Below are 13,227 nucleotides of genomic sequence, written 5' to 3' on the forward strand. Positions count from 1 at the left end.
TCTTGAACTTTATGATGGTGATTAATGTTGTCAAATAACTTGCTTTCTTATGTTGTTCAATAATCTTTATAGGTGGGATAATAATCTCTTTTTTTTTTGAATTTGTAAGAATAATTTGTTGCTCTTCTGCGTTTGAGCTTTGAAGTTTACTTCTTTTATTTGCAGTGATGTGGATTCTGTTGCGTTTTTGCCACTTTGAGAGGAAAAATAGCATTTTTTTTCAGGCTATTAGAGTTGCCTTGGTTTTTTTAAGGATGTCATAGGGGGAGTTATTTGTTAGATTCAGAGGTTACATTGCCATGGTCTTTGCAGTAGTACATGTACATTACTTCAATACTAGGATTTTAGGAGGTCATGAAAGGAAAATGAATTAGTGGATTTTACAAAGCACTCTTAGAAGGGCTGGGAGAAGATGATGAGCATGAATTTTGTTTTGGTGGTTCTGTGATGTGAAGTTCTGCTGATATGGCTCATGGCTATAGATTCTACATGGAAATTACAGTGGATTTTGTAGGAACAAGATCTTAGTTACTATGAGATGTATTGGAACCATATTGCTCTTTCGTAATAGTTTCCCCCAAATTCTCAGACTTTCGACAATCCCTAGCCATGGTAACTTCTCACTTCTTCATCGACCCTGATATAGTTCTAACTCTTCTACCTCTAAATTTATTAGTACATTCAAAATTGTTAAAATGATCGCTCTAGAGTTATCTCTTACACATCATTCTTAGATGCTTTCATTTTCTTCTTGTATTTATTCAATGATTATGTGCCTAACTGTTTTTAGGATATGATTGGAGCATATTGTTTATTCTAGTCTTCTTAAAAACTAGTATTCAGGTGATATTATATCTAGTCATTTTGAGAGATTCTAGGTTGTAGGTTCATGAAACTATTTTCATGACTTTGACCTTTCATACTGTTGCTCGTCGTCAGGCATGAGTTGTTATCTTGAATTTCGGAGGCACTCTTACTCTAAAGCAGTCTCTTGAATTTATTAAGATAACAGTTAATGGAAAATGCAGAATTATAAGTTATAATGGTAACCCGACAGAGTTAGTCTATTTCTGAGAGTGGCTCTTGTAATTCTTTATCTCCCATTTGTTTTTGTCGAGAGCTAGTACCTTCAGTAACACCATAGGGACCTAAAATGTAAAAGAGTCCTGGAGATTTTAAGAGGAGGTTTGTGGCAGCACAAAGTATACTGGTGGTGGTTGTTCTTTTCTTGAAGCTGCAAGGATTTACTTGTTTAATTATTTTGTAGCTTCTCGTTTAGCTTTAAAGATACCAATTTAGTCGAAAGGATTTGGAGATAAAGATGTTGAAATTAGGATCCAGCTTTAGAAAATAATATCCTGTTTTTATGGGGACTAACATTTTTGAGGTTTGAGTGTGGCTCGAACAGCTCTAGGTAATAGTTCATATTCTTGGTTGGAGGCAAGATTCATTGAATCCGGTTGTCTATTTACTCCATTCAGGATGGTTCTTATGAATCTCATTGAATCAGAAGTACATGGAATGTGATGCATGTGAGATTTCTAAAGATGACATTGGAACCTAAGATGTTCTTGCATACTTGTTGATGTATTTTAAAACTAAAGGGGGTTTCATTACTACCTTTTTTTTAGATAGAAAAGAAGTACTAGAGCACTGAACAGGTTTTGCCGTAAGTTGACATAGTTAATCAGTGTTACTACCATATGATGAGCTTTTAAGAGGGTTAAAATTAGAGGTGTCTTTTATTTTATTGACTAGAAGAATGATCTCGATACATTTGCTATTACACTATGGGAAGGAAGCTTCGCCCTCTCATCCTTGTCATTTTGTGCATTAAGATGATATCAAGTTTTCAGTCAATTTCTATATTTTTAATTAGTCAGTGTGATCTTGGTGCACTTTGAGTTAGAGAAGGTGCTCGGTCATTTGTCCTTTTTTCTTGATATTGATGATGTAATTAATTTGAAAGGAGTGTATCTTTTCATTGACAGTTGAAGCATTATTATTAAAGAACGAAGCATATGTTGATCTTATTTAAAAAATAATTTTTTTAAAGGCTAACTTCTTTTGCTCTAAAATTAGAAATAGCAATTCTTTTATAGGCCATTGAGAACACATGTTGATGTGAGCATTGAAGACTTCTAAATGAAAACTGCCTATTGTAAAGTTTATACTAGAAAGCCTTATTGCTCTCTAGAATGCATAATAGTTATCCCTATAAAAACCTTAACCCCTCAAACTTTCCTATACATGTTCACCCTATCAAAAGTCCATTAACTAAACAATTCAAATAACCCAACTACCCAAATCATTTACTAGTTATCATTAATAAATCGTAAAAAAACAAACCATTTGACAATCTAACATACACCCCTTTTCTTCTTTTTTTCAGCCTCTACTACCACTAGTCCCAGAGGAAGAGTGGTAGTTGCATGAACGAAAGCCTACAAAGGCGAGACAAGTGTTAACATACACATCACTTGAGTCGGATGATGAGTTGTATGTGTGGGTTTAGGTCAAGATGGAGGCCTATCGGGATGCCAAGATTCTCCTTGGCAAGCTACCTCCATGCCACCATGCTCTCTCACCCCTCCCTCCCACGCTTCTGCTCCTCCCATCTTGCTAACAAGCTTTGCTCCTCCACACTGCTCTATGCTCTCTTCCTCCACTACCTCTCCACCCACCATCCCATCCATGCCACCATTATTGCATACGTCCTTGTTGCTTGCCATCGTGATAGAGCCTGCGCCTGTTTTTCCCACTACTTTCTCAAGTACATGGGCTTTCTTGCCATCCAAGCCCATCGCATTGCCCGCCTACTCCAGGCCTAGTCCCGCCGCCCCCTTGCCCTCGCCCTCTAGTCGCGCGTCGCCAATGTCTTCGCTACCAATATCCATCTCACCACCCATCTCAGACGAGGACTCCTCCTTGATTATCCATTGGTGTTGTTAATGGGGAGATTGTTGATGTTGGGAACAATGTCATCCTGTTAACATGTCACCCTTGGTGGCATCTGCAAGATCGTTGGTGACCGCTACCCTAATATTGGCAATTATATCCTCATTGGCACCTCCTCAGCAACATTCGCATTGAGGAGAGGGCCAAGATTAGGGCTGGATCTGTTGTCCTCGTCAACATTCCACCCTAGACTACTACCATTGGGAACCCGACCAGGTTGGTTAGTGGCAAAGAAAACCCTACCAGTCATGTGGAATGTGCCAGGGGAGTCCGTGGATCACACCTCTATCACCAAGTGATCTCTCTATGTTATGTTAATCAGATCATGTCTATTTTAGCTTAGAATAAGAAAGCAAAGTATGAGGCAAGGCTTCCTTCTGCTATCTCAATTTTCTTTCCTTTATCTACAAAGTGCTTTCCTTTTAGTTTAATTTATAGATCTGTATGGCTCTTGATGTGTTGTCATATGAGGGCTTGCTTGATTGGGGTAGTTTGTCTTTTTCGTGTAATTATATTTGAATGAATTAGAGCACATTTTTGCCTCTAAATTTATTTTTTGTGGTATTAATCTTAAACTTTATGGTTGTCATTAAGCTGTTGACATAAATAATTTGTTTCTCTATGTTGTTCAATCTTCATTGTGGATGGTATTGTTAGGATTTATAAGTAGAAATTCTTGTTGTGCCGTGTTTAATTCTTTGTGTGATATGATTTTCTTGGGTTCCTTTATGCATGTAGATATATTATGATTTTTCTGACTTTTGGGGGAACTTGCATTTTTCATTTGAACTACTAGTGTTGCCTTGGTTTATCGAAGGAAAATATGGGTGGAGCAATTTGTTTAGGTTCAGAAATCACATTGCCATGATGCTTGCAGTGCACGTAAATTTTTTAATGTTAAGATTTAGGAAGCGTGTGAAGAGAAACGCAAAGGTGGATAGGGGGAGGAGAAAAAGGATTAGCATGGATTTTGTTTGGGTGGATTTGATATATGAATTTCTGCTGCAATGGCTCATGGCTGTCCATTTTATGTGGAAATTAGAGTTGATTTTTTCATGAATAAGATCTTAATTACTATGAGATATGTTGGATCGGCAAAGTGAGAGTTCTGAGTTACTAGAGGATAACCTTTAATGCGTATTGAACTTTTATAAAGTTGCTTTGTATCAAGGATAAGCACCCCTATGGAGAGGCTTTCTTTAGAGTAGGTCTTGGTTGAACAAGAAATTGGTGGAGAAACAGCATAATGCTTGATTCAACACTGCCCTTCGGAGATTCCTAGGAGTCTTTGCAAAATAAGTGAATATGACGATGTCTCTCTTTTAAGGGTCAGGAATTCTTTCAAATTTCATGGGGATCAGGTCATTATATAAGGTGATCATGGTTGAGTAATTATACATATACACTTGTACTTTTGTGTTTGCTGGATGGCTGTGTTTTTGCTTGAAAGGGTGTCCAGGTAGACTGAACAGCATTCCATCTGCCATTTCTGTTATTACTAATCCTTCAATATTGTTATGAGATTTCCTTTATGATTCTAATTTAAATACCTTATTTTTGTCTTATAAGCAATACCACCTCTTCTCAAATATTACCATAACTTCTGCACTCATGTACAAACATTATTGGTATCATCAAAATCCACCTCAACATTCATATAACTGCAGTGCTCATTGTACATTCATGGACTCTTTTCATTGCCTGACATCTAATACTCGAGCGTTGCAAGCTTTGTTGGTATTCCCTCAAGTTTTTAGCACATGCAAAAGCACTCATACCTTTGTGACATCTATCCACTTCATCAACCCTGTTGTTGTTCTAATTGATATGCCTTCGCTTGTCTCTACATTTACCAGTACTTCCAGAGCAGCCAAAATGATCACTCAAGAGTCATCTATTAACCATCATTCTTAATCAGATCAAAGCTTTCCTTTAATTCCCACAAAACTATATTCCATGTACTCTTTTATAGTTGATCTAATTCTTGGAGCCGTATCCTCTTAGGTTTTTGTTTGCAATCGAATCTGGCATTCAATAATATTCTTATATCAGAGAACTTTTTTTTTCCTTCCATGTACTTATTCAATAATTATTGGTCTAGTAGTTTTTAGGATGTGACCAGTCCAAATGCTTTATTAAATCTTCTCGAAAACTAGTTCTCATGTAGTATAAACATAAGACTTGCTTTTCAATTTAGGGGACTCTGGGTTATAAGCTCATAGAACCAAGATACGCTGTCTCGGTACCGGACCCTGTACCGGTGCCACATTTTTACTGTATCGGTATGGTACAGTACGAAATTGGTTCGGCATACTGAGTGTCGGTATATCCTCTATACCACGTACTGGTACCCGAACTGGTATGGTACAGTACGTCTCGTACTGCTTGATTCGGTATAGTACGACGAACCTTGCATGAAACTATTTTTAGTGGTCTCAGCTTTGATATTGATGGTCTTTGTTAGGCACTATTTCTCATTTTGAATTTCTTAGACGCTCTTACTGTAAAACAATCTCTTGAATATGTTGAGGCAATGGGAAAGTAGAGAATTGTAATCATGATCGCCCAGAGTTGTTGTCTATATCTGGGAGTGGCTATTATGATTTTTTTTCTTGCATTTATTTTAATCAAACGCTAAAAATTCTTTTAACTCCATATAGATACGGAATGCCATGGATATTTTAGAAGGGGAAGCGTGGCAGCATATGATTTTATGCTAATGGTGTTCTTTTCTTTTCTTTTTTGGATGTTAAATGGTGTTCTTTTCGTTAAGCTGCAAGGTTTTACCTGTTTTCTATGTGTATCTTATTACCAGAGCAATCTTCATTTTCCTCTGTCTCCAGTTTCCCTTTTTACCCTCCTTTCCCACTTTTGTATTAAAATACCTTTACAATTATTAGGACTTGGATATGGATGTGCTATTTTTTTTTAAAAAAAATTCCTTTGTAAGGTGATGAAGATGTTGAAATCAGGCTCTGGTTTTTAGGATTAGAGGAAACTTGTGTTGACATAGGCTGATGTTTTTTTTTCTTGGTTTGAGTAAATAGCTACAGGTACTGGCATATGGTTTTGTTGGAGGCAAGATTCGTTGAATGAGGCCGCATGGTCTTCATAAATCATGAGTTCCAAAGTACGTGTAATGACACTCAAGAAAGAATTCTAGAGATGACATGAAATCTAAGAGATTCTGGATTAATTGTTTATGTTTTTTAGTACTGCCTTCTGTTTGGATGGGAAGCAGGCTTAGAATATGATTTCAGAGCACTAGGTAGCATGTTTGGGCATAAGTTGACTTTGTTAATCAGTGTTACTTCCCTATGATGGAGCCTTTAAGAGGGTTCAAAATTAGAGTCAGGCTATTATTTTATATATAATGCAATGTAATGATCTTGATGCCTTTGTATTGCATTATTGAAAGGATGTTTGGTTTTCTCATGCCTGTGTTTTTGTCTATTGAGATATTATCAGGTTTTCTTTATAGAGCCAGTTATTATTTTTCATTGGCAAGCATCTTGGTGGACTTCTATTAGAGAAGATGCCCCATCGTCTGTCCCTTCTTTTCTTAATGCCCATGATGTAGTTAGTTTTGAAGGAGCATATATTTTCATTGATAGTTGAAAAAACATTAGTAAAGAATGAAGCACAACTCTCTAAAACAAAAATCTCTAGGGTGACTTTCTTGGACACCAAGTATATGAATAATTGTTCTCTTATGGGTCACTAAGAGCGCACGTTGATGATGTGTTAGAAACTTTTCAACTGAGTCAAAGCTAAATCTATTTCAGCTTTCCAAAAGGTGAACTTAATATTCTTTGAGCTCTCACCAAGCCTAGTCATATTGACATGCCATCAGTCCAGGGTTCAAAAAGTTTATACACATTCATGGTGAAGGCTTCCAAGACATTTTTGATAGAAAGGGCTTCCAAGATGTTGTGCTCTTTTTGGATACAGATAAGTTATGATTTATACAAAAAAGGGGGACACAAAATCCTCCCTCGCCGCCTCTTCATGTGCATTTTTTGAGCTTTGCTGTTTCCAGTCAGAGCTAAGAATCATGATCATGTTCTCAGCTTTCAGGATGAAATTTAAAGGGGAACAAAATAGATAGCAGATTCTACTCTCTAGTCTCCACTCACCTCAACTTTGATTCTTTGAATTTTGCAGGAGATCTTATCATAAAAACCCAAGATCTTCTCCACCTTTAATTTTTATAGGCATTGCAAAAATGTTATCGGATAATTCTGTTGGCATCTTGATGCAAGCTAGTTGTATGTTTTGTTCCATGACTACTTTTCTATGCATACTTATCGTTGAAAGTGGTGTAGTCTGGATTTAGTCACTGAAAGTTGTGCTTTAGAGTTTTCTCTGTATTGTCTTTCCTATGCTTCTCCTGTGGTACTGTCAAAACCGTGTCAAAACCGTGCTTCAAAGTTTCTCTATATTGTATGTTTTAGTCATTGAAAGTCTAGGAAGATAAACCATTGTGGAGATTGCTGTTGTTTCTGGCATATACTTGAAAGAATGGTGAAGGTCGAGTTTGCTAATCTGTTGAATCTCTTTTTTTTCTAATCTCTAGAATCTTTAAGCCCCATCGCAACAAAAAGTTATCTGAATTTTCTAATCTCTTGGATCTTTCTTTTTCCTGATCTCTAAAATCTTCAAGCCCCATCAAACACAAATGTTATCTGAACTCCACTTCACCACTTTCTAAATTTTAGATGCTTATGTATCTGTATTCATCAGGCAACGGGTCATGCTCGATCATCTGCACTCCATCTCTAATTGCAGTGCAACATGCAGACACAACAATGAGTTTAGAATATTTTCAATTCTGTTGAAACAGTTGATGACTTTTTTCAAGAGTTCCTTACATTTAATTGACAGAGCAATACAGCTCCTGGAAAAAAATTGCGCAGTTCTAGAGCTCTAGAATCATTCCGATTTCAGGAATGGAGATCGCCAAGGTAATTTTAGCCATAACCATCAATCATCAGTCCAATTGTTTCAAAAAGGCTGCAGAGCTTGTTCACAAGCTACAGGTAGTTTGTGGTGTTACCGTAGGTCCTTCGATATCCTTCTCTTTCGTGCTATCCTGGGTCTTACTAGCCTGTCAGAATTTGTTCCACATTTTATTGCTATCTTTCAATTGATTCTCTGTTTTCCCTGCCTGCCTTTAATTCAAGTAACAATGCATGATCAGAACATCTCAGACGCTCAGACCTCAGCAATTTTGACGTTTTTTTTTCTGGGAGTTAAAACTTATATCCCAATTTGCAGCAGGCTTCTAGCCATCTAGCTTGTCCTGTGGCTTGTCTGGATGCTTGATCGGCATCAAGACATGGCTTGCAGCAAGGTGGTGGAAGTGCTCCTCCATGGTGGTGGCCTTGGCCTTGGCCTTGGCTGGTCAAGAAGTTGGGCGGGGTGGCCACGGCTCTGAAGTCATTACTGCGCCTCAACCTGGTATACAGGTGGCCATGGCTGACGAGTGATGAGCTTCTCCTATGGATGCATGCTTCTCCATCCCCTGGGATTTCGCCTTGCAACTAATGAGACCCTCTTTAAAAGAGTCATAATAAATCAACCTCTTAGTAAATAGCCAGGGTTTATACTTCCCAACTACTGATATTGATTCGTTCCCGGCCCACCGGAGAAGCAAGAAAGCCTGAATTCAACCTGCCTATCACTTAATCCTTTGCAGCAGGGTGTACATTTCAATGGCCATTTGCTCCAAGTTATATCTGCCACATTTTTTCCCCAAAACTGACATTGATAGCTATGAATGCTAGAAACTGCATTGATAGCTATGCTTTCCTAGCATTCATCTGTCCATATTCAAAATGTTTTTTATCTACGTATACTAATATACTTCCTCAATGGTCCTACCAACCTGTGAAAGAAACAACCATATTTATTTCTTTGTTAAGGACCATCGACTTGCTATTTCACTGTCCCAACTGAATGTTGGAACTCCATGTTTCTTAGACTTCTCATTAGCAATTAACAGTGCTGAACGCTTGCGGCTCAATCTAATCTCAGCATTTGATTCGTACCCCGTGATGGGCCCATGGTAACTGGTTAGACTGTGATTCATATCAGACATCCCACGCAATCATTCAATCGTAAGGCAACTCGGCTGTCAATTCTGGCATTATTTATCGTACCCATTGATGGTCCTTCGAGGTCGTATTCATTGGCATTTATGATGCGTGCACCATCGCATGTGAATCTCACTTACTGGTGCAAGGATTCATTGGTGAACACCAGACTGTTTGATTACATGAACAGACGTTGGGCCCAGGAGCCTGATTAAGATTGCACATATAGTTGCTTGCTAATCGCCAAGATGTTAGAGTAATTATAATTGCCAAGTAACTCGAGTTATATTTTGTTCATTGTCTTTAAATATGTCGTTGCAACTCAATGTTGTAGCTGCTCTGGACAGTCTTTTTGAAATTTCTATGTTAGTATGCACCTACGGTAAACCTAACTACAAGAATTGCACCAACTACGACAGCTATATAAATGCAAACAATCCAATTACATGCATCTAAACAAATCTGATGTATGTGTGTCTCATCTCTCACATGATGGGTTGTGATACTATCATGCAGTGGAGCCGAATGAATACCATTTCGTAGACTCATCAAGATCTTGCTTGAATAGGGATATGTTCTGCAGGCTCATACTTGCATGCCCTTGAGTGCCCTTGAGGAGTCCATCTCAGTCCCCATCACTTTGAGAACTTGGGATCATTAGCAGGTAAATCTCTCGAGATCAAGATTGTAGAGGCTATAATTCTCTAGTGGTAGGTAAGCTTCTCCATCGGATATATACAAATTTTTTTTATTATTATTTGGGGGGGGGGGAGTATATATGTTTCGATCAAAGAACTTCTTTACTCTGTGCTATTTTAGGTTAGAGTGCTACCATCGGACGAGGATCTCAGTTGCAGCAACCAAGCACCGTTTGCCTTCTCCAACTTCAACCAAAGCAGTCGACCATTGAGCTCTCCAGCATCGTCACACTTTTTGCTGCAGTGCCTAAGGCCAGTTAGTCCTAAGCAGCAGCACATAGCTTGGTTGGTTCCAAGGTTATCCGGCAGATATTTGGATGGAAGGAAGCAAACACCGTTCAATAGAATCTGGGAGAGCGGCTTGTCCAAAGATGATCGAATTTTTAATCCAACAGCATGCGTGATCTCTATGCAGTCTCTTGTATTGATGTCCGAGCTCCACCTTAGCCATTGCGTAGGGCCAGGAACGCATCGTGACAACCTCAGGCACAGCATGAATTCAATCATGCAGATCAAAGTTTGATTCGATTGCGTGCAAAAGCCCTGCAGAGTATGGGTTAAGCTACATCTCATCTGTTCAACATAACTTCTCACAGGCTTCAACTTGTTCAAGTTGCATGTACTTTAATAATAAAGTTGGCTCTCAGACATTGAAATCAGTGCTGCCTCACCAGCCATCGAGAAAACATGACCATTATTTCATCCAGTTGCAGGAAGCATGGCCACATAATTTTAGGATAATGTATATAACCAAATTATACGTATGGTCATGCATTTTTAAATCTACGAACCTATATGAGAACAATGAAACGTGAAAAATCCATCTCCAACTTTACTTGTAAACAATCCATGGAATCCTTTGTTTCTTACAGGAACAACTTCTCTGCTCAAATTGACTCCATTGCACAGGCCTACCCCCGGAAAGTTAGCTTCGAAACATGTGCCTATGGTGCGACGATATTCCAGTTAATTAAATGTGATTAAAGAACACGAATTCAATGTTCCTCAGGCTATTAATCAAACCGTTCGGTGGAGTATAAGACAAAACACGCTTTTGGACGTGCATGCCAACAAAATCCATCCAAGTCCCAACTCACAACAAATTAAAAAGTAATAACTAGCTCAGAATATTTTGTTAGCATGAAACTTTAAGTAATGTGATTCTGATACACTTCATGGTGCTTCGCATATAACCAACCATTGGTTATTAATTAAGTTACATGGCAAGAGGACAAAACCCAGAGATTAGAGTATTTAAAAGTGGCCCGAATCTTTTATTATTTCTCGTGCCGTCGAGCCTCTCGAATTCAGTGGGCGCGGGAGGTTCGAGCCCTGGGACACGATCCGCGAGTGGCGCCAAAACCAGGGGACGTCGTCAGGCGTCTAACGTCGCCGCTGGAGTCGCAGTTCCCAAGGCGCAGGGCACGTGACGTGGCACTGCGCCGGCCACAGCGGCTCCGCTGCGGTCCAGGAAACGTCAGGCGTTTATGTCAGTCGCGAACCTGACACGGTCCACCTGGGCCGGTCCACCTGGGCCGGTCCAACCCGGCCCGGCTGGCCGTGACGGAGAGAGTTAACGGCGGGGGGACGGACGGTTGACTGTTGCGCTGGCTGGAGGGGCCTAACGACGGTTAGACGTGCGGGGGGTGTGGGAGCCTCCGCCATGTGGGTTTGCGTCACCGCCCTACGAACCAGTTCAAAAAAATGGAACGTCGGTTGAGTAAAAGCCCCCATCTGATGAGTTATTTACGAGAAGAGCCCCGCTTCTCCCAACGTCGGTCATCCATGTGGGCGGGAATTGCTGCCATCATGTAGTGACGAGGAAGCACACGCCTTATTTTCTCTGAAAACCTTGAAATACGTCTCAATAACTAGCTAGTACCATTAACTTATCATTTCAAATAACCAAAATATCCTCATTTCTTTTGATATCTTCGAATATCTTTTCTGCTATGCTCTAATTTCGACTTTTCGTTGCGATCCACTCCCATCCTACCCTTTTCAGAGATTATTCAGCATTCATCGGTTATTTTTTGAAAAAAATTCCTACTTAAGAAAGGAAGAAAGAAAGAAAAGATGGAAAGTGTGAGATATTAGCCTCAATGCCAGCCAGCCACTTGACCAAGATCAACATAAAGGCCACACTAGCCCCTGTCATGGAGAAATGAGAAAGAGAGATGAGAAAAAGAAGACGAAAAAAAGGATGCCGATAATTGTTGGATAAATTGTAATATTTAAATAAAAGAGAGAAGAAAAAAAAAGAAATTCTTCTTGGAAGAGAGAGAAAGGGGCCAATGTTGGAAATGACTTCTTTTTATGGCATAGATTTTAATTTTAAGATAAAGTCTCGTGACCATGCAAATGTGCTTTTGCACTGATTTTCTATTATGGGACAACTATTGATATTAGACTTCAGTTTAGATGAAGAGTCGCATGCTTATGGATTGAAGCATCACATATTTATAGATCGAAAATTGATATATCTATGGAAAAGTGTTTTTACACCTATTTGGAACCTTCTCTTTCATATTGAGACCTTTATTTTTTATTTTGGTTTCTAAACAGATTTTTAGGTAGTTTCTAAGAATTTTTTCAGAATTGCTATCTGCAGAGTTCTACGAGGCTTTATTATATCTCGTTAGCAAATTCATTTGATAATGACAGATGTCATCATAAAAATGGTAATTTACGTGCCTTGAAGCATTGAATTGTCCTATTGCTCTCTCCGTTTCAAACCACTCTTCTCAGTAATAATGACAAAGATGAGGGAAGAGAAGCGACCGGCCCACGAGATCGCGAGGGTTCTGGCCATACCCAAAAATTGAGAGAGCTTTCTGCCCTCTACTTTTCCACCCCTTCTGGCCTCATATTCCCTTCCTTCACCAGAACCCTAACCCCTCTCTTCGACTTCCCCTGCTGCACGCCTACACCCTCATCATTGAGTGCACTATTTGATTCGTCTCCTTCTTCGCCACCCACCTTGGTGCCAAAGACACCATTTCTCTCTATAAATAGTGGTTGTGCCATTGGCCGGTAGCTGACGACCCGACCCTCACTCTCTCTTTCTCTCTCGTTTTTCCGATGGCTCGGTTGGATCAAACAGGGGCCGTCCCATGCACGTTCCCCATTCCAACCTCCCTTTTTCCCTTCTCTCTCCCCTCCCCGCCACCATTTCCATGAGACAACAACTATTATGGCCTCTGCGTTGATCTTGAACGAGACCATCCTACCTCTCTCTCTCTCTTCCTTCTTGAGAGGGGGTCGGGGTTAGAGAGCTTTTGGGATAGAACAGCTATGCTTAAAAATATGTGCCGATGAATAAACAAGCCACGTGTTACTTTGAGATTTATGCTGATAGATGAATTAACTATCGTTCACTTTGAGACCTGTGCAAGTAGGTGAATGAAAAGTTTCTAAGTGCTTTGAGATATATGAAGTAGGTGTTCCAACGGTAAAATTGTATCAAAAAAAAAAAA

Source organism: Phoenix dactylifera, chromosome 9 (assembly GCF_051530095.1).
Source record: "Phoenix dactylifera cultivar Ajwa chromosome 9, Ajwa_hap1_PhDact_Kaust_v1.1, whole genome shotgun sequence".
Classification (NCBI taxonomy): Eukaryota; Viridiplantae; Streptophyta; class Magnoliopsida; order Arecales; family Arecaceae; genus Phoenix; species Phoenix dactylifera.